This window comes from Meles meles, chromosome 7 (genome assembly GCF_922984935.1).
Source record: "Meles meles chromosome 7, mMelMel3.1 paternal haplotype, whole genome shotgun sequence".
NCBI classification, from domain to species: domain Eukaryota; kingdom Metazoa; phylum Chordata; class Mammalia; order Carnivora; family Mustelidae; genus Meles; species Meles meles.
Window position 1 is genome coordinate 29,435,707 of NC_060072.1, and position 21,473 is coordinate 29,457,179.

Genomic DNA, 21,473 nt, shown 5'->3' on the forward strand with positions numbered 1-21,473 from the left:
AGTGCAACTACCCTTTGAAATAAATTATTTCCACAGTAATTTAGCAGCATGAGCATTTAGAAAAAAATGTTCCCTAAAATAACTGTTATTATGTACATCTATAGAAATGGTGAGTCAAGATAAGAAGACAAGGTTTGACTGAGGTTTGAGGTTTGAAGTATTGATTAAGATTCAGAAGAATCAGAGGGAATAACAATTAAACTCATAGAGTACAGAAAGTCCTGTGTGTGTGTGTCTGATTTTCCCGTAGGTACTGCCGAACAATCTTGAGCCTATGGAATTCCGTTAATTTTTAGAAAAAATTTGACAATAACATTTAAAACTTGGAAAAAGCATCAGTGAGATTCATATTGCTTTCTTTACTGGAAAATTCAACCAGTTTTTCTACTTGTATCCTTTTTTTTTCTATAAATATTTGTTGAGAATATATTTTAGTTTTCTGCTTCTCAGTAAAATGTTGTCATAGAAGTATTACCACTTAGATAGGATTCTAGATATCTTAGTTTACATAGTCTTCATGGCTGTCTTTCTGATCTCCAAAGTTTTAAAAATTTAGATCTAAGATAACCAAATGTTTTATGAAGTTCATGGAGCTGTGACAAGGGCTATTAATAGTCTACAGACATTTTTAAGCATCACTACATTTTGGGAAATTGATGACAGGAAGTCCTTGAAGTATCCATGTACTCTGATCTACATCATTGGTCACCTTGGTTTTCAACAAACAGATCAGACACAATGAATTTAATTGGAAAAAAGTTGCACAATCCTAAAGATTTTTTAACTAATAAATGCATGTACGTGTGTAAATGGATGGGCTGATGAGAATATGATTTTAAAGTATTATCTATTTTTGCCTTCAAGTTATTTTTCCAGATTTCCTTATTCTTTTGCATGGAACTACCATTCTTTAGTCCTCAGGTAAAGCCTTGGATCAAGACTCACCAGATCTTAAAAAATCTTCAATAATACCTTTCATTTCATCTACCTCCTATATTTACCCAGCTAGATTAGGCCTTTCCTTTATATCAGTAGTTCTCAAACTATCCTGTCCACAGAATCCCTGGAGAGCTTGTCAAGACACTGGTTGCCAGACCCTAACGTCAGTATCTGATTCAATGGGCCTGAAGTCGAGATGGAGGATTTTATTTTCCAGCAAATTCCCAGATGATGATGATGTTTGTTCAAGAGTCAGATTTTGAGCATCACTGCTTTTATAAACATAGCCATTATTATAGCTTGGCCCTTGTCAGCTTGCAATGATTGCCTACATTTTTGCTTGACTCCCATCATTACTTCTACCCTGAAGTGACTTGCTCTGCAAAATTTAGCTACATGGCAGTTGTTTTTTCCAGACACTGCTTCACAATACTGTTACATAATATTTCCATCCTAAATTAAGAATTTTTAGTGGTTCCTTAATTTTTAATTATTCAGAAAATATTTCCTAAATGCCTAGTATGTGCTAGCTATTAATCTAGAAAGTCAAAATATGATAGTGAACAAAAGAGATAAAATTCTGTTTTTATTGAGCTACATGCTAATGGAAAGGTGAAAAACAAACCATATTAAAAAGTTTAACATATAGAATGTTAGTTATGGGCCAATGAGAGAATGAGAGAAATGTTGGAAAGGATTTGAACCCTTAGATAAAATTACCAGGGAAGGAGACACTGAGAAATTGATACCTGAGTAAAAGCTAGAAAAAAGAGAATTAGTGTTTTTGTTTTCTTTGGGTAAATCCAGCAATCGCACTACTAGGTATTTACCCAAAGAGTATGAAAATACTAATTCAAAGGGATACATGTACTCTAATGTTTATAGTAGCATTATCTACAATAGCCAAATTATGGAAATAGTTCAAGAGTCCATCAATTGATGAATGGATAAAAATGATGTGGGAGATATATATAGATCTAGACCTATACAGATCTATATATCTATATATTTATATCTATGTACCTATATCTATATCTATATCTATATATATATCCACACACAATGGAATATTACTCAGCCCAAAAAAGAATAAAATCTTGCTATTTGCAACAATATGGATGGCGCTAAAGAGTATTATGCTAAGTGAAATAAGTTAGAAAGAGACAAATACCACATGATTTCACTTATATGTGGAATTTAAGAAACAAAATAAATAAGCAAAGGGGAAAAAAAGAGAGAGGGAGACAGACCAAGAAATAGAATATTAAATATAGAGAACAAACTGATGGTTGCCAAAGCAGAGGTGGGTGGGGGGATGGGTGAAGTAGGTGATGGGGATTAAGGAGGGCATTTGTTGTGATAGCCCTAGGTATTATGTGGAAGTGTTGAATCGCTGTATTGTACACTTGAAACTAATAGTATGCTTTATGTTAACTAACTGAAATTTAAATAAAAACGTTAAAAAATGGAAAAAAGAGAAAATTAACAATAGTGAAGGATAAGCAAGTGAAAAGGCCCTGAAACAGAAACATGGCTAATGTCCCTGGAAGAGCAAGGAGGCCAGTATGGGTAGCTAGTGTACAGAAAATGAAGAGAAAGTTCTTATAAAACAACTCCCAAGTTTGACATTTAACATTATCCAGTCTTAACACTCTTTATCAACACTGTTAATTAACACTTTGCTTATGTCCAAAGACTCCATAAGCACTCTCATCAAGATTTTATTATTGTCCTTCTCCTTGTCTATTATATACTCTTTTGTTTCTCTAAGCAATCTATACACTGCCAAGTGAAATACTATGGCTGATGAAAACTATACCATTTTCCCAGCCTATAATAAATTAACTTTTCTCTGAATCTCTTAGAGCACCATTTCTTTCTGTCTCTCTTTCTCCCTCCCTCCATTCTCCTTTCTTTCCTTTCCTCCTTCCCTCCCTTCCTCCCTCCCTTTCTTTCTGTCTCAGTCTCTCTCTCTCTCTCTCTCACACACACACCCAACAAATGTCTTTATATATAAGCATAATGTATTTATAATTTTCTCTCTCCAGATCTAAAATTATAGGCTGAGAAATGGGGAGCTATCTTAATGGCATTCTGTATCCTATAGCAACCACAGTGCTTACAGTAACTCAAATTTTTAAATGGATTTAGTTGTATTTGTCTGTGGGATTGAAAGCTCAGTAAAGTGAGTGATTCAGTCTTTCATTTGACAAACACATTATTGAATACTTACTAAATATTGCCACTGAGGATAGAGAAAAGGGCCCAATCTTCAGTGACAAAAAGATGATAGTCTTGTGTAGAAGACCAACTCACAGATGTGCAAGTACACTACAGCCTAGGGGGTGCCTAGTTGGAGATACACACAGGGGTGTATTCTGGGTCCTCCTAGAAACAGATGCTAAGACAGGATCAAGTGTATAGATTTTCTTAGGGGAAATGCCTGTGAAAGAATAGAGGGAGGAAGTAGAGAAGTTTGAGAAGCAGTCAGTCACGATGCAAGTCTGACTCTGAGTGGAAAGACAGAGTGAAGAGTGGGTGGTTTCCAGGACTGCTGTGCCATCTGAGAAGGTCCAGAAAATCAGAGGACTCACTGAAGCAAGCAAGAATCTGAAGAGTGCGATGTGGATGGGTCTGCCTGAGTCTCACCACACTCAGACATGGACTAGACATGACCTATGAGGGTTGTCGCCTTGGCATGCAGCCACAGATTTCAGAGCACAGCAGTTGCCTTCTTGGTCAAGGATGCTCTTTGTAGCGGGAGACTGTTAGACATAGCCTCAGGGCTGTTCTCTTGTGGGAGTACACTGGATCCAGAATTTAACGGAACTGAGAGGACTTTTCAGAGTAACCTATACTTCATTTTTTTTTTTTTAAGATTTTATTTATTTGACAGAGAGAGAGCCAGAAAGGGAACACAAGCAGGGGGAGCAGTTGGCAGAGGGAGAAGCCAGCTCCCCACTGAGCGGGGAGCCTGATGCCGGGCTCAATCCCAGGACTCTGGGATCATGACCTGAGCTGAAGGCAGACCTTTAATGACTGAGCCACCCAGGCACCCCCAGAGTAACTACACTTGAGTCCAGTCATAAATCTGTATCAAGAGTTAGTTCCCTGAAGAGAAGAGCGGAGAATAAAGAGCCCTGAGGGACGAGGTGCTCCTTAGGTTCAGAAAACCACATAGAGGAGGTGACTTGAGCCTAGAGTACAAAGGGCAAGTGGTGAGGAAGGGAAATGAGAATGAGAATGTGGCAGAGGGCAGAGCATCATGAGCCCCACCAAAAGCAGATGGGTTTTGTTTTGAAGGAGAATTGTCAGGGGGTGTTTTAACCAGGCCAGGTGCAAGACTGCCTGCCTGCTGTATTAAAGAAAAAAGAGTAGGGGCCCCTGGGTGGCTCAGTGGGTTAAGCGTCTGCCTTTGGCTCAGGTCATGATTCCATCAGGCTTCCTGCTCAACAGGCAGCCTGCTTCTCTCTATCCCTTTGCCCCCGCCCCCATTCATGCTCTCTCAAATAAATGAATAAAATAATTTAAAAAAAAAAAAAAGAAAGAAAAAAGAGTAATACTGCTTTCATTTCAGCAAAAGGCAGGTTTTCAGTTTACATTAAACAATAGGTTTAAAGAAGATAAATTGATTTTTAAAATACTTTTCTTTTTGATGGATTTAAAGTTATTCTGAAAGAATTAATATCCAATCCCTGGAAAAATCTAGACTTTAAAATTCAAGGCTCCTAAGAGAAGACACTTAGAAATAGGGGGTTGGCACATCAAGATACCACCTTACACCAGTTAGAATGGCCAAAATTAGCAAGACAGGAAACAATGTGTGTTGGAGAGGATGTGGAGAAAGGGGAACCCTCTTACACTGTTGGTGGGAATGCAAGTTGGTGCAGCCAATTTAGAGAACAGTGTGGAGATTCCCTAAGAAATTAAACATAGAGCTTCCTTATGACCCTGCAATTGCACTACTGGGTATTTACCCCAAAGACACAGATGTAGTGAAAATAAGGGCCATCTGTACCCCAATGCTCATAGCAGCAATGGCCACGGTCGCCAAACTGTGGAAAGAACCAATATGCCCTTCAATGGACGAATGGATAAGGAAGATGTGGTCCATATACACTATGGAGTATTATGCCTCCATCAGAAAGGATGAATACCCAACTTTTGTATCAACAAGGATGGGACTAAAAGAGATTATGCTGAGTGAAATAAATCAAGCAGAGAGAGTCAATTATCATATGGTTTCATTTATTTGTGGACCATAAGAAATAACACAGAGGATATGGGGAGATGGAGAAGAGAAGGGAATTGAGGGAAATTGGAGGGGGATATGAACCATGAGAGACTATGGACTCTGAAAAACAATCTGAGGGTTTTGAAGGGGTAGGGGGTGGGTAGTTGGGTGAGCATGGTGGTGGGTATTATGGAAGGCATGTACTGCATGGAGCACTGAGTGTGGTGCATAAACAATGAATTCTGTTACACTGAAAAGAAATTAAAAAAAAGTACACACACACAAAAAGAACCAAAATTAAGTAAAATAAAAAATTCAGTTCAGCCAAAAAAAAAAAAAGAAGAAAAGAAAAAAGAAATAGGGGCTGGGATTCTTTTGAATTAGAGGCTGTTTTGTTAAAAAATCTCATAAAAACAAAAATTTTATAAATTTTATCAAACTCTCTGAAGTGTTTTGGGAAGGTGTAAGGAAACTAATGTGCTTGGTCAAGGGCTTAATCTAGCAGAGGCACTGAGGAGTTGTTTTCGTGCACCTGTTTGGCTTCCTCTGCCACTTCTCAGAGAACATCCAACACCTTTGGTCTTTCTATGACAGAAATATTAAAGTGTGATATTTATCATCAACAGGATATATTTGATCCTACCACAGGTTCCCTGAAGTGTTTTCTGTAATGCTGGCAACTACTATTAGATAGTACTATAAATGGTTCTGGGAATCCTACTCAAGGCTTATTTACTGAGTGTTAGTAATTAAGACACAAGAGATTATTCACACAATCCAAAATCTTAATTTGTTCTTCTAATAAAATGTTTTATTAAAGTAAATGTGGTCCCATGATTCTCATCACTAGCTATGGACTAATAAACTCAGTAATTGGCCAGACCGGTTAATGAAAAAGATACAGCAATATTTTGAATTACTGAAGGCAAAATCATTTCTACTCACAACATACATACAAACAATCATTGATAATATTAGGCCACATGAAAAATAGTTGCATTTGAGAGATATCAGAGCAATGATTCTGAACTGAGGGAGGGGTGAGATTTTATACGTACTCCTGGAGACGTCTGGCAACATCTGGAGACATACTAGGTTGTTACCTTAAAGGGGGTCACTACTTTCACTTTGTTGGTAGAGGCAAGATGCTGTTAATGCTTCTATAGTGAACAGGACAGCTCTCATCCCACAAGAAAGAATCATCCAACCTGATATGTCAATAACTTTCAAATCTGGAAATTCTGTGGTGGAACGTCCAATGCATAGGTCCTTACTATATCAAGTCCTGATCTAAGAAACAAATGTAAACCACCCCAGTATGGTACATAGAAGATTTAGACAGGCACAATTCCTGGATGAGAGATCTGCCTTCATTCCACAGTATATACACATTTTTTTTTTTTTTTTAACTTGACATAGTCTCTATGATGAGGAAAACAATTGCTTAGTTTTTAGCTTTAATGACAGAGGATTAGGGGCACTGTAGAAGAAAGTTCACTTGCATTTCTGGGGAGAATGTGGCTGCACAGGGCATTTGATCATCCCAAATGGACAATAGATTAGGCCTTCACTATGTGTCCTAGACACTTAGTGACAGTCTTCATTATATGTGAAGCAATTAAGTGACCTTGTTTTATTAAATACTTACTACAATCCATATATATACACATATATATACAACTGTCTGTGATATATAATATATATGTATATATATAATTATAAATAATATGTATATAAATTATAATCTATATTTATATGTTTAATTTATGTACTTTATATATTTTATATACATATAAAATTAGATTGTACAAATTAAATGTGTGTGTAATAAATATATAATATAAATCTCATATATATATATATATATATATATAAAACCTGTTTTACTAATGAAGAAACTGAAAAAGAGTGGTTCATTAGCTTATTCAAGTTCTTACAGCTCATGAGCAGGATGGTTTAATGAGTTGTATATTCTTAAAGCATTATCACTTGAAGTGGCTTTTCCCCCTTGCGACTGTGGTTGCAGTTTTCTATTTTTTAATTTTGAAGCCATTTTTTTAATATATCTAGTTCAGTGAACCCATGCTACCTTCAAATAAGATCCTATATTATCTTTTAGTTGCCAAAGCTAATTACCTTTCCTCAATTTTCATCTACTCTGAGGTTCCTGATTTATTTGTTATTATTGAGATTCTCCCCAGTGACACGATAGTTGGTTGGTTTATTAGTCTTTCTACCTGACCCATCCACTTTTACCATTTCCTTATTTTTGGTTAGACTTTTTACATTCTTCCAAATTTGGTTATCTTCTATGATTTTGTTCTTGAACTTCCTCACCTTTCTATAACCCTGTTGTTGACATCTTAACTTCATTTCTCCCTTCAATGCAGATAACAAAGAAATCAATTTTTATATAGCAGATATGAGAGTATACAAGTGTTTGCTGAATAAAACTGATAAATATACAAGTGGCTTCTGAATAAAAGGTAAATATTATTTAAGTAACAAAAAGAACCAAGGAATAAAAACTAGGGATGACTTAACCTTTCTGAGTGGAGTTTATTTATTTATTAAAGGAGTCTGTGATGGTTAATTTTATGTGCCAACTTGGCTAGGCTACAGTGCCCAGATATTTGCTTGAAGACCGATCTAGATATTTCGCTGAAGAATTTTTTTTTTTTTTAAACAAGATTAATGTTTAAATCAGTAGAGTTTGGGCAAAGCAGATTGTCCTCCATGGTATGGATGGGCCTTATCCAATCAGTTGAAGGTCATAACAGAAAACAGATTGAGGTTTCCTGAGGGAGAGGAAATTCTGATTCCAGCCTGCCTTTCAGACTCAAACTGTGACATCAACTCTTCCTTGGCTCTCTCGCTGCCAGCTTGCGTGTACACACACACACACACACACACACACACACACACACACACACACATATTGGTTCTGTTTTTCTGGAGAATCCTAACCAATATAGAACGGCTGCAAAAGAAACAAACCCAAAATTATCTTCCAGGCCATTGGAGGAGTTTCAGGTAGTGTTAGGTGTTTGGCAATGTCAAATGCTACAGAAAGCTCTGTATTTGCAACAGAAAAGAAACCAGTGAGTAATAAGTTTTCATTGATGGTAACTTAAACAAGAGGAGTTGTAGGGGCATGCTGGGACAAAACTGGAGTTAAAGAGTAGGGGAATGTGAGGACTAGAAGCATTAGACAGATAGCCCTTTCAAGACATTTTATAATGTTGGAGATTATTGTCTATTATCACCACCAGTCCCTGGGTTAAAGTCTTTGCCTGTTGCATGTTCTATCATCCCACAAGAGTTTTGTTTTAAATAACAGCTTTATCAGTATTTAATTCACACATCAAATTCCCTTTGTTCACGTGCACAAATGAGCGGACTTGCAGAGCTGTGCAATCAGCACTAACTAATTCATCACACTTCTGCTGAGTCTCACTGTCCCATCTATCTGCTCATTGCCTCCATATTCATCGTCTTAAAATACAGAATAATCAGGTCTCTTCTTGTCCAAAAACGTGTCACAGTTTGTTTACTTAATTACTTATTATTTTGGTGTAGTCTCAAGGCCTCCAGACTTTTGGTCCCTTTCACATACTCTCTAGTTCCAGAAAGATACAGGATTTTTATTTTTTCTTTTTAATTCCTGAGCAGTAACTTTGGCATATGCTGTCCCCCTAATCTGGAACTCTCCACTCCCACCAAGCCAGCATCATATATAATTCCTATTCATCATTCAAACTTATCTCATATGTCATGAAACTCAAAGGATCTCCCCTTTACTTCATAACTGATTATCTAAAGGTCGGTTTGGTTATGTATAATAGTAATCATGGAAATGGTGTTTTATGAAGATAGAGGGTTACATTTTCTCATAAAATAGTCCAGATTTAGACAGTCCTTAGGGTGGGAATGGTGACTTTCGGTCATGGGAGACCCAGACCTAGTTTCATTAAAACTAGGAAGTTACCCATGTTCCCACTGACAAAATTAGACTCACAGAAGATGCATCCTAAGCAGAAAGATGGAGAAAAGAAGACAATGTCATATTCTAGTGCTCTAAAAAAAAAAAAAATTACTGAAAGTTTTCAACTTTGACTTCCAACTCATTGATCAGCATGCACTCAAGCAAGTGACACCACCTAGCTGAATGGATGCTGGGAAATGTAAGCTTCATTCTTGGCAGTCAGTATTCTATAAAGGGCATTGGAAATTGGAGCAGGCAACTTAAAGTCTCTGTAGATTACAAATCTAATCTAAGATTAATTAAGATTAATTAAGATTACAAATGTAATCTAAGCTCTTTGAAACTTTTGGCCTAATATTGCAATTGTTTGGACAATAGCCTTGGGTAAAACCCATTCCTATTTAGGTCATAAATTCTTAGAGAAGGCCCATATTTGACCTCTGTATCCACTCTAGTATTCAACATGTTTGTTTTCACATAGAAGTGTGTTGGTGTTTCGATGATATATTGTAACTTACTCTCTCCTGAATTCAGAATCAACTATAATAGAGACAGGAGTAATACAGAGACAACTGGCAAAGCTGGACTGGGGTGTGAAACCACAGATTGGACCTAAGGCCAGATTTGTTTTCCTATAACATATCCCACAATTTTGTGTCAGACAAAGAAATCATACAACTATGTTTTATACAATTAGATCTTGCTCTGTTGCTTCTTGCATGGAAGGTGGAAATAGGTCTTAAGCTCCTTAACAGACACTAGTTCAAGAGATGTGTTCAGAGAATGATGTATAAACAATGAATCTTGGAACACTGAAAAAAATAAAATAAAGTTTACGTTAAAAAAAAAAAAAGATACGGGCTCTGAGAATGAAAGAGAGTGAGAGTGAAAGCCATGAGTAATGCATTCTTAACTCTCCTTTTATGAATTCCACCAACTATATAAGTTACTGATCTTTCTGTGGTATGGAGAGGTAAGGGGTACAGGCAAGACCCAGAGTGTTTTGTCAATGTTCTAACACTCAGGTAGCAGAATACAACTTTACCAAAACCAGAATAATAGGTAATTAGTGTTTCTCTTAACAAAGCATGTAGCACATGTTTATTATAGACGTTGTCCTGAGAATTTCAATACTTGTCATGTACAATGGCATGTACATATTGTTCAGTAATTATATAGGAGTTCAGCATCATATGGATTATCATCTCCCACTTCAGGCCTGAAGATCATCTTTAAGTGATTTCTTAAAGAAATAAGGAAAGTGAAGAGTTAACTGCTTGTTTAAATATATATTATAACTTATCTAGAACTTGCTAAAGCAAATCAAGTATTGTTTGCATAATAATACATTTTTTTTCTTCTGTATTTCATCATTACTAATAGGTTCTTTGATCACAAATGACCAAGTCACAAAATGTAATTTTTACATTAAATATATTTACATTTACATAAATGTAAATTTATGGAAGGTGTAGGAGACATGTCACACATTAGATGACAGAATTAATCAGTTCTTTCTGAACACTTTTTTACACCCTCTAGTCTAGTTTTTATCTGACTATATTACTTTTTTCTCTTTAAAATTCTGTCTTGCCTGCTGGACTGAGTGAGGAAACTGGGTCTTAATTATTCCTGGAGTTCCCAGAACTTAGACCTTTTCCCAGCACAACGCATATTTATTATAAGACTAATGACTACTCCATTTTTTTGAGATGAAGAAAATAATACATCTCCAATGTGAGAAGCTGGTAGTTTCTATTTACTTGTCTGTGAATAAGAATAATGAATATGGAAATGAGAAAATCATTTTGTGACCAAATACATTGTGTTTTGAATTTATTTGGGTCTTAGAACATATAAATGAGTGAGAGAAGGAATTTGAGAGCAAAATACAAATTCTAAAGCCTTAAGAAATACTTGATAGTAAGTACTGTACTAAAATCATGAAGGCAAGTAGAGGTGGACACCTACACATAGCCAAAAGAGTAGTACAGCCATAAATTTTCACATGGACTCTTTCATTTGACCAATGCCAAGAAATCCCATTACTCTAAGTCACTCTGAGCTTGTAATGGATATTGTTGATTCAATTCGTTCTTGAGGTCTTTCTCTGAATTCGTTCTTGGTGGTAAGTATACCATGCTGAAAAAGGTAGGCTTTTATGAAAATTATGCTTAGCAATGGCAGTGAGCATGCACACATACAGAAAGTCCTGAGAGATACTAAACAAAAAACAAACAAACAAAAACACTGATAATTTATAGCAAAGTTTTCTTCCCTACAGAATCATTTTTTATAGGAGGATTTATATGCAAGCTTTAGAGAATTCATTCTCTCACAATTCATTAAATCCTACCAAACCTACATACACATTGTTTATTAAATAGATTATATCTGTATTATAAAACATAACTCACCATATCTCTGCCCCTAATGAGATAGCACAAGAGTAAAGGGGATATTCATACTGATTTTTCCCCTTGACTTCCTGGGTACATCATAAGTTGGAATTGTTCAAGTCAGCCCTAACTTGATTAGTCTTTTTTAGTTCTTGGGTCAGTTCTGAGCAGGACAAAAGAAAATTAGTAGCTTCTGTTCAACCAGAGGATATGGCCTAGGATTAGTCTTTTGTCAATGAAACCAATATCTTGGGTAAGTTCTAGTTACTTATGGAGTTTCCTACTTAGCTTTCCACTTAACCCCCTATCCTTTCTCACTCTTCTTCCCTCTCCTTCCTTTCATCACCAACAGAGTAGACACATCTGTGTGACTATATTTTTTCTTCATTTTTCTAACCTGATCCTTCAATGATATGCTAGAAACAGAACTCTGTCTTAAAATTCCTTAATCAGAAAAATCTATTACTGGCAGCAACTGAGTCCTATTTCACATTATCCAATCCTATTTACCATTATCCAGTGGTGTTCTTAAAAAACCACCACTGACTGTTAAATATTAGAAAACCAACTAATACTGGCTGATAAATAATTTTTTATGCACCAAAACCCATTTAGATCAGGTCTAAACTTTCATCCCTTTGGACACTGCTCATAACATCATAACAGCCTACCCTTAGGTAAGCTGACGATAGTAGGGCATATTTTCTTTTTAGATACTGCACAAACTCAACATCCTCTCCCTTTCTCCACACTGCTCATATTACTGAGAACTCAACATATCTTCAAACATGCTCAAGTAATATCTAAAGAAATATTTTATTTTTCATTGTATGCCCCAAAAGAATATAGGATTAATGTACACAAAGAAAGATAAAAATAGTCACACTGGTGCAAAATATGTTTACTGACACTGACTAACAAAGAACAAGACTCAGTTGTTATTCATCCTTTTCAGACACATTGCTTGAGTTAAGCAAATTTCAACTTGTTCTGTAGCATTAGTCAGACATCCAAGCTTAAAATTTTGCATTGTTTAATATTTTCCATTACTGTGAAGGTAAACATAGTCATTAATCCAAAATCTTGGCAACAGCAATGTTTTGTGTGTTACCACCAAGACTGTGGTAAATTCATGAGTGCATAGGAAATTTTGATGTACAGTGTTTGCAAGAATGGATAAATAATGTTCTTGAAACATAGTTGAGTGGATGTTTATTCTGTAAATCACTATAACCATTTAAATAAGAAGCTTAGAATGATGTTAAAATATTTTTTAAATAGTCCAAAGTTCTTCAAATATAATTCAAATTTATTTTCCAGCAATCCTAAGAATCAAATCATCTTCTCCAGTAAAACGGCATTTTCTCCACCAAAGAAAATGAAGTAATGTTATAGAGTCATTTTTTAAGAGGGACATATTTGAGAGTAAGCCAAATATCTAAGCCAACACTTGTTTTTAAAAGTAAAAGAAACCAAAAAAAAAAAAAAAAGAAAAAGTAGAGTTTGGGTGCTGTCTTACAAGCTTCATTTTTGTACACATACTTAGAAGAAAAAGTAAGACTTAATAATCTATAATTCTATTTACTGAATTTTCTATTATTGACATTTTTAACACGTTTGGAGAAATATATATTTTTTGTGATGTTGAGTTACAAAAGAAATGTCATATCTATATTTCATTTCCTTTCTTCTTCTTGTGCAAAGATTTATTCAGGATGACCACTGAAGTGAGCCAATGGATGGTTGCCTAATAAACACAGGAAAAAGAAACAATTTCAGGATAACTTTTTAATGTGTCAGGTTGTCTGGGTCCATAAACTGAAGAATGAGAAAGGGTTCCCAGTCCTAATTCCAAATACAATGTTTAAAAAATTTTGAATCTCCCTAATGGAATCTTACATGGCCAATTTCCTTCTGATTAGACTGGGAATTGGCACATGTGTAACGAAAATTCTTCAGTAAGAGACAAAGCATTTTCCCAAACGATGTCTTTCTCCATTTTTAATTTGATTATAAGCTTCAGAGATAGAATAGAGAGCCAATGGTGTAGAATATGATCAAGAAATTGTGGCTTCAGCCTGAGTCATCTAAGTGTCCTGGCTTTTTGATATAATTTAAATAATATTTTCCACTGTGGAGGATAATGAATTTTGGGAAACTCCTAAAAATATTCATTTAGGGTAAGTTGTATTATGTGGAAAAGGTCTGAGGAAATAGAATTTGATATAATTATTATATAAGGTTCATGTGGTTCTTTCAAAAACAATGTATATTTGAAGTGGCCATCATAATGCCATGCTTCCCAATCAACTAAAAATATACAAAATGCTGATGATTGAAGACAAAGAACAAAGAGAAAGGAATAATAAATAACCACTCACCTCCTTTCTTCATTGATTGATAGTCTAGATAGTCTAGATTTTCTATCTTTGTAGTAAGAGCTCAGGTAGGTGTGAGACTGTGAGACTACATGTAAACAATTTCTTCATTCTGACGTCCTTCTGGTCTTATTTATAAAATGAGGATTGTGTCTTTGTGGTTTCTAAGATCCCTTCCCACGTAACACTGATATATCCCTGTATATCTCTGTGGTCTCTATAGGAAATATAATCCCTATGAAATTAGCAGAAGCAAGTAAGATTGATTTTTCAAACATGTGGAAGATTAACACTTTAAAAGGAAGGTACACTTTAAAAGGAAAGGTTAACTCCTGTTAAAATTTTGCCAGCATTGAAACATATTAACAGGACAAGGAACAGATATAAAGGAAAAATCAAATGGAAGATACCCTGATAAAGCTACTAGAACATATAGAATAGGAAGCATAGAAGGAGCTATTTACTGCAATGTGAGTCTTGACTACATGGATGGAGAGTTTATCATACACCAAGAAATGTGAAATACAGAACATCTGAGAATAAGACATAAACTGGTATGTGTACCAAACGTGAAAATCATAATTATCATTTTGAACTCAGACCATTCCAACACAACAGTCAAGTGCTGAGAACTGAAAATCAATATCTAAAGAATGTTCAGGGAAGAATATTAGATATAAATTCTAAACAAGGGCAAAATTCACATAAAAAGAAAGGAAAAAGGCATTTTGACATATACAAGAATTTTTTTAAAAGATAGTATCTCTACAAAAGTCTATTTGAAGATGCTGTCCAGTCAAATAAATAATAAATCAAAATTAAACACACATGAATCAATAGGTCAAAGAATGAAATGACTAAGGAGAGTTCTGAATCCAGGTCAACATATCATTAAATCCTAATAATTACAGCAACTGGCTGCAAAAGAGAATGGAAGTACTTTAATTTTAGAAATAAAAACCAATACATTGAAAAATAATAGAGAAGCAAAAATATCATTAAGTGTGCAAAATATTGGAAGACTTGGCCATACAGGGAAGGGTATCATAGCCCTTCATGTTTCACAGCTGAGAATCCAAGGATATTAATTTCTATAGCTGATAACCAAAAATGAATGTTTAGAAAATATAATCTAAAGATATAGATGTACTCACTCTGAGAAAAAACATTGAACAGACTACACTTTTAAATTAGCAAAGATACAAAAGAAACAATAACGAAAACAACCAAAATAAAGGATATACATATTATAAAAGAAAAAAACAAAACAAAAATGTTTAGACTTAAATGCCTGAAGCAAAACAAAAAATCAGATAAGACAGTAAACGTAAATTTCACCAAACCAGTAAGTACATCCTGAAGACTTCTAAAGGGAATAAAATAAGTTATAAATTAATAATAATCAAATCAACCTTATATTTTTCATCAATAAAACCAAATGCCAAAAAATAAAACACCTTCAAAATTTGGAGGAAGAAAATTTTTAATCTAGAATTCTATACTCCTGTAGTACATTATACAATTACTGAGATATATTGACTCCCTCATAGTAATAGGATTATACATCTCTGTCAATTGACCTGTGAGTTGCCTATGCATATGCTGCCATGGCACTGACAACAGAGTTTGACCAGGTGACATGCTTTGGCAATTGGGATGTGAATGAACATGGTATTTGCTAGATCTGAGTTGGAAGCTTTAAATGTTGTTGCATGATTTGGTTTGACATGACCCAGTGCCCCTGCCTTCTGCTGTGAGAATGTGCATGCTAGACAGGGACTATTCTGTCAGCACGGGACTGGGAATGAGAAGACATGGAGCCACACTGACCTCCTGAGTCACACTGAGCCATACTGGGTCAAACAGAGCTAAAGCTGATCCACAGCCCTCAGACAATGTGAGGCAGAAATAAATATATGCTATTGTAAATCACTGAGGCTTGGGACTGTTTATTACCATAGCAAAACTGAAAATACAGCCATAAAATTGGCTTTTTACCCCTTGAGAAGGGAATTTATTGTATTCTTAACATCCATTCCCTCTCTATCTAAAGTTAACACAGAAATTTTCATTTGGGAGTTACTCCTCCAAAATCCATTCAATAATTTGTACGATTCTATGTACAGTTCCTAACTCCATGAGTGGGGATAAGCTAATCATGAAGCATTCAACATGTCCCTCCCATTTGGCCAAGCTGATTGAATTGGAAATCTGTGCTTGACCTCTTTCAGCCACGACAAGCATGTTCTGCACCTTTATGTAGTGGTATGGTTACTAATGTAGAAAAATGCTTTCTCTGGACTTAGGCTTAGATAGATATAAGTCCAGATATTTCAAGAGCCTTTGTGAGAAAACAGACTGTTTTCAAAAAGCCAAACATGAAATTAGAATTAAGACATGGAGAGAGACTGAGCTGTGATGACATTATTAAGAACTTGAATACAACTATTGTATTCTTAGGTGTTCCCTAAACCAGTGAATCTCCTTTTATGATTTAGCCAGTTTGTTAGGTTATTTTTACTCAAAACCAAAATAATGTGTATTACTATAGTTCTCATTTACCTTTTTTTTTTTTAATTAGATGAATTACTCAAGTAAGTGAATCAAGAAAGAGGAAGATCTTGAATTTGAGAAACTCAATGAAATAGTAGGGAAACTCAATGAAACAGTAGGGAAACAGATGTGAATTTTGTAAAGTAACTGGACACGTAATGGGAAAAATAACTGCCTTCAAGAAAGTTCCAAGAATTTCTTCAAAAATGCGTCTCTAACAACAGAAAAAATTACTAAGAAACTGGAAGTGTAAACAATGTTTATGATTGATTGATTGATTGTTTTCCCAGTAAGAGAAAACAAAGGCAGGCAGAAATATCCAACCCTATCAAAATACCATTGACATTTTCCCACAGAGCTGGAACAAATAATCCTAAAATTTGTACCGAATCAGAAAAGACCCCTAATCACCAGGGGATTGTTGAAAAAGAAAACCAAAGCTGGGGGCATCACAATGCCTGACTTTAAGCTATATTATGAAGCTGTGATCATCAAGACAGCATGGTACTGGCACAAAAACAGACAGACAGATCAATGGAACAGAATAAAGACCCCAGAAATGGACCCTTAACTCTATGGTCAACTAATCTTCAACAAATTAGGAAAGAATACCTAATGGAAAAAAGACAATCTTTTCAATAAATGGTGCTGGGAAAATTGGACAGCCACATGCAGAAGAATGAAATTGGAATATTCTCTTAGACCACATACAAAGATAAACTCAAAATGGATGAAAGATCTAAATGTGAGACAGGAATCCATCAAAATCCTAGAGGAGAACATAGGCAGTAACCTCATTGACATTGGCCACAGTGACCTCTCAAGACACAACTCCAAAGGCAAGGGAAACAAAAGTAAAAATGAATTTTTGGGACTTCATCAAAATAAAAAGCTTTTACACAGCAAAGGAAACGTAAAGAGGTACAGAATTTCCTTCCTCCATTGAGCTTGCACTCAGTGGGTGGAGGCTTTACTTAGGCAAGGCATATATTAACAAATATAGTCTTTGCCTCACCTTATTCATGGCACAGAGGTTTCATGATGGTCAGCCAAGAAAATCAGAGGTTACCCTCCTCACCCAGCACTTTGTTCATAAAGCAAAGGAGTCACTTCAAGACAAGTGGCCCACAGTCCTCTCTCCCATACCTTTGGAAATGACTGAAATTTTGCCCATGGAGAGAGGCAGGCGAGAGAGCTTCAAAACACTCCTCAGGTGAACAAACTCTAGTGGGAGTAGAGTGTGGTAAATTTAATGCCTAAAAAGGCACTCAAAAACAATGGGAGTTTGGAGGGCAAGCAATTCAGAGGCTGGTAGCTCTAAAATAGCAACAAGGTAAAATACAGGCCAGTTAGTTTATCAGAAGGAACCAGGGGAAGAAACAGCTAAATATATCCCTGCTAGTTTCAGAACAAACCTCAAAGACTAGCTTCAGAAATTACCACCCCTACCTTTGCAAAGGGACATGTGAGTTGGATCAGACTATGGAGCAATTTATATCCCAGGGCATTGCCAAGAACAACAGAGCGATCAGCCAGCAATTAGTGGAGCCTAACAGCTGGGTGTAATATACCAAAGGAGGCAGACAGTTTAACAGGAAGAACAGAAGAGTCAAAGAAAGCTCTTCTGAAAATCTGTCATTCCTGGATGATAAGGCCAAGCCCTGCACCCTCTGATGTGTGACATCAGAGGTTTCATGTTGCAGGAAAACAGACTTCACAAAAATAGTTTATTCAAATTACTAACCAAATAAACAAACAAACCGTAGCAAGAAAGTCCTGAACAGAGATGATAGCACCCCATTACTACCATGAATTATCTAAATGGCCAGTTTTCAATAAAATATTATCAGACATGCAAAGAAATAAGGAAGTGTGATCCATTCCAAAAAGAAAGCAAATAGAAACAGTGTGTGAGAGGGCCAGGTGTCTACTTAAGCAGACAAAATCTTCAAAGCAACTATTATAAATATGTTAAAAAAAAAAAAAACAACTAAAAGGAAACCATGCTTTAAGAAATAAAAGAAGTTCAACTGTTTGACAATGTGAGGGGCTCCATGGACCTACTTCTCAGTGAAACTGGTGAAAATTATGAAAGAACAATCATTTACATGACTACGTTGAATGAAAAATGGCAGACAAAATTATGTACTGTAGTGGTTTATTTATATAAACTCTAGAAAATGTAAACTAATCTAAACCGGCAGAAGGCAGATCAGTGGTTGCCTGTTATGCCAGGACTGGGAGGGAGGGTGACAGGTGTGATGGAGTAATTACAAGGGATCACAGGGAAACTTTTTGGGGTGATATGTAAATTATTTTGATGGTGATCCTTTGTAAGGGTATACATATATCAAAATGTGTCAAAATTTAAACTTTAAATATGTATAGTTATTTAGGCAAAAATTAATAAATTAAAAATTAAAAATTAATAAAGCTTTCTTAAAAAGTTGGACAAAACACAATAGGGAAGAGCTAACAAAAGAAAGTAGGGGTCACAATTCAATAGTTTTATCATTAGAGCATTTAACTCAGGAGATATATTTAAAAGCTACCTTCCCACAATATGTACTCCATTATTGTACTACAAAAATTATTGATTTAAAAAATTATAAAGGATTAACACTGAAGCATAGAATTAATCTTGCAGGTAGACAGAAACATTTTGAAGTTCTCTATCCATCCTTATACTCCTTTGCAATTTGAGGGCTGTTCTAAATTCAGAATGGTTTGACTACTTGAACATCTGCAGAGATAAATAGTTTGCTCCTTTCTCAGACTAGTGTTTATCAAACTGCATAAGAATTACTGTGCTTATTTTATGTACAAAATAAAATTATATATATGGGATGTATGACCAACTTAAGGAAGTTTCAAGTGTAATTTGGTTAAGGTGTGATTTCTTTGCCTTACAAGCACGTATGCAATCAAAGTCAAAGCCGAAGGCATTAAATCAAATTTACTTTACCATCATGGATATATAATGAGGATTATAAGAGTGTAGCAAAGAGCCATTATTCCCTTAAAAAATTATCATCAACTACATGGAAAATAATAGCAAGGAATACAAAGAAGTAGCAGAAAAATCTAGTAGAAGTTTGAAATTTTTTCTGTCCTTCATACTTATTTAAATCTTAAGGAGGTCAGATCAATCTGAATGTTCAATAAAGTAAACAAATGATATTAACCCTATTTTCAAAAAGCTGATTTTTATTAGTTGTACATTTAGGAATATAAAATACTTTATATTTATTAGTCACTTAAGTATAATTTGGCATTAAGAATCTTGATTTTGGAGATATGTTCGACTCTACTATGGAGACTGTTTTTCGTGTTAATTATTGCTGCCTAACAAACCCCTCTAACCCTCAGATGCATACAAAAAAAAAAAAAAGGGCATTCCATTATTTTTCAGTAACCTGTAAATGGTCTGGTGGTTCTTCTGATATTTTGCCTAGACCCATTATGGCACTTTCTTCAGATGGAGGTTTAGCTGGGACTGGAATATGCAAGAAGGCCTTATTTTTCAGGCAGTCAGCACGACTTTTTGTTGAGGTACCTTAGTTCTTCTGCATGTAGACTGCCTATAGTATTCTTGACTAGTTTCTGAAATGGTACTCTCATGGCAGCTCAAAGTGGGCACGGAAACACTCTCAAGGCCAAGGCTTAGGATTCATTTTCTCTTGATCAAAGTAAGTCACAAGGTTAGCCTATGCTCAAGCATATGAACTTAGGCAGGGATGCTGCCCTCAAGATTCTTAGAGACCCTTCTGGCAAACAGAGATGGAAAATGAGGCACCAATTTATATCTCTCAGAAGAGTTAACAAAAATTATATTGCCTTGATTAGATCTTTGCCCCTTGGGCTCATTTGAAGTTGAAGACTTGTTACTGCTAGGCAGAATGATGCTTGTAACATAACACACTCTGGACCTTCTACATTTTTCTAAATTCTAATTGCAAATCGTTTCCTTCTTTAGTTCATCTTTTCTTCCAATACCTTATTAGTCTCAGCTAAATGAAACCAATCTGCATTCTCAATATTCTGCCTATGAATATACTTAATCCATTCCTGTTTGTCAGGTATATTTTCCACTTCCAATATTTGTGTTAATTGTTTCACTGCTATTGTTTCACATTGATTGCCCTTTCTCTAACCTCCAACAGTCCCTTTGCCATTTTGCCTGTCTTTGCTTATAGATTCCTCACAGCTTTTCCAAGTTGTACGTGCTACCCAGGTTCAAGGCACAGTTATTTTAAAGTTATGTTATAGTAGCTCCCAACTTTTAGGTACTGGTTTCTGTACTTGTTAACTATTGGTACAAAACAAATCGTACCACAACTCAGTGGTTTAAACCACAAATATTTATCATTTCTCCTCATCTTGTAGGTTGGCAGGTGATTCCCCTCTATTTTATTTGGCAACCTTCAATGGCTTCTGGAGGACAAACTGGGCTATTTGGAAAAGAAAATAAGTTTTCTTTTACCCCTCTGAGTTCTTGCTGAGGACCTAGTAATAAAAACGATTAAGAAGATTATCAAGGAAAAATAAACAGAATTTTATTAACATGTGTGCTGCCTCATCTGTACATGGGAGATAACAGGGGAAAATGAGTAATTCAAAGAAGTGTCTAGCTTTCAGACTTAAACAGGGGGAAAAGAGATATAGACCTCTTAGGGGAGAATAAATGACTATGAATGGGCCTTTAAAAGAACAGATGAGAAATATGATAGTTTGTGACAGTTTGTCTGGGTATGGTGTACACTTAGGTCTTTTTTGCTATAATAAGAGACCATATTTCCCAGTTAGTAAAACTCTCAGAGAGGGAATTTATCACAATTGATCTTTTGGAGGATCTGTTTTAGGGCAAATAAGGGGAGTTCATAGAAACCCTGTCTCTGTTTTTCACGTGCCCATAGTTCAAAATGACCTAAATGCCAAAGTGGCATGTTTGAGGGTGGTATATTTGCTACCCTTAGCTATAAGGT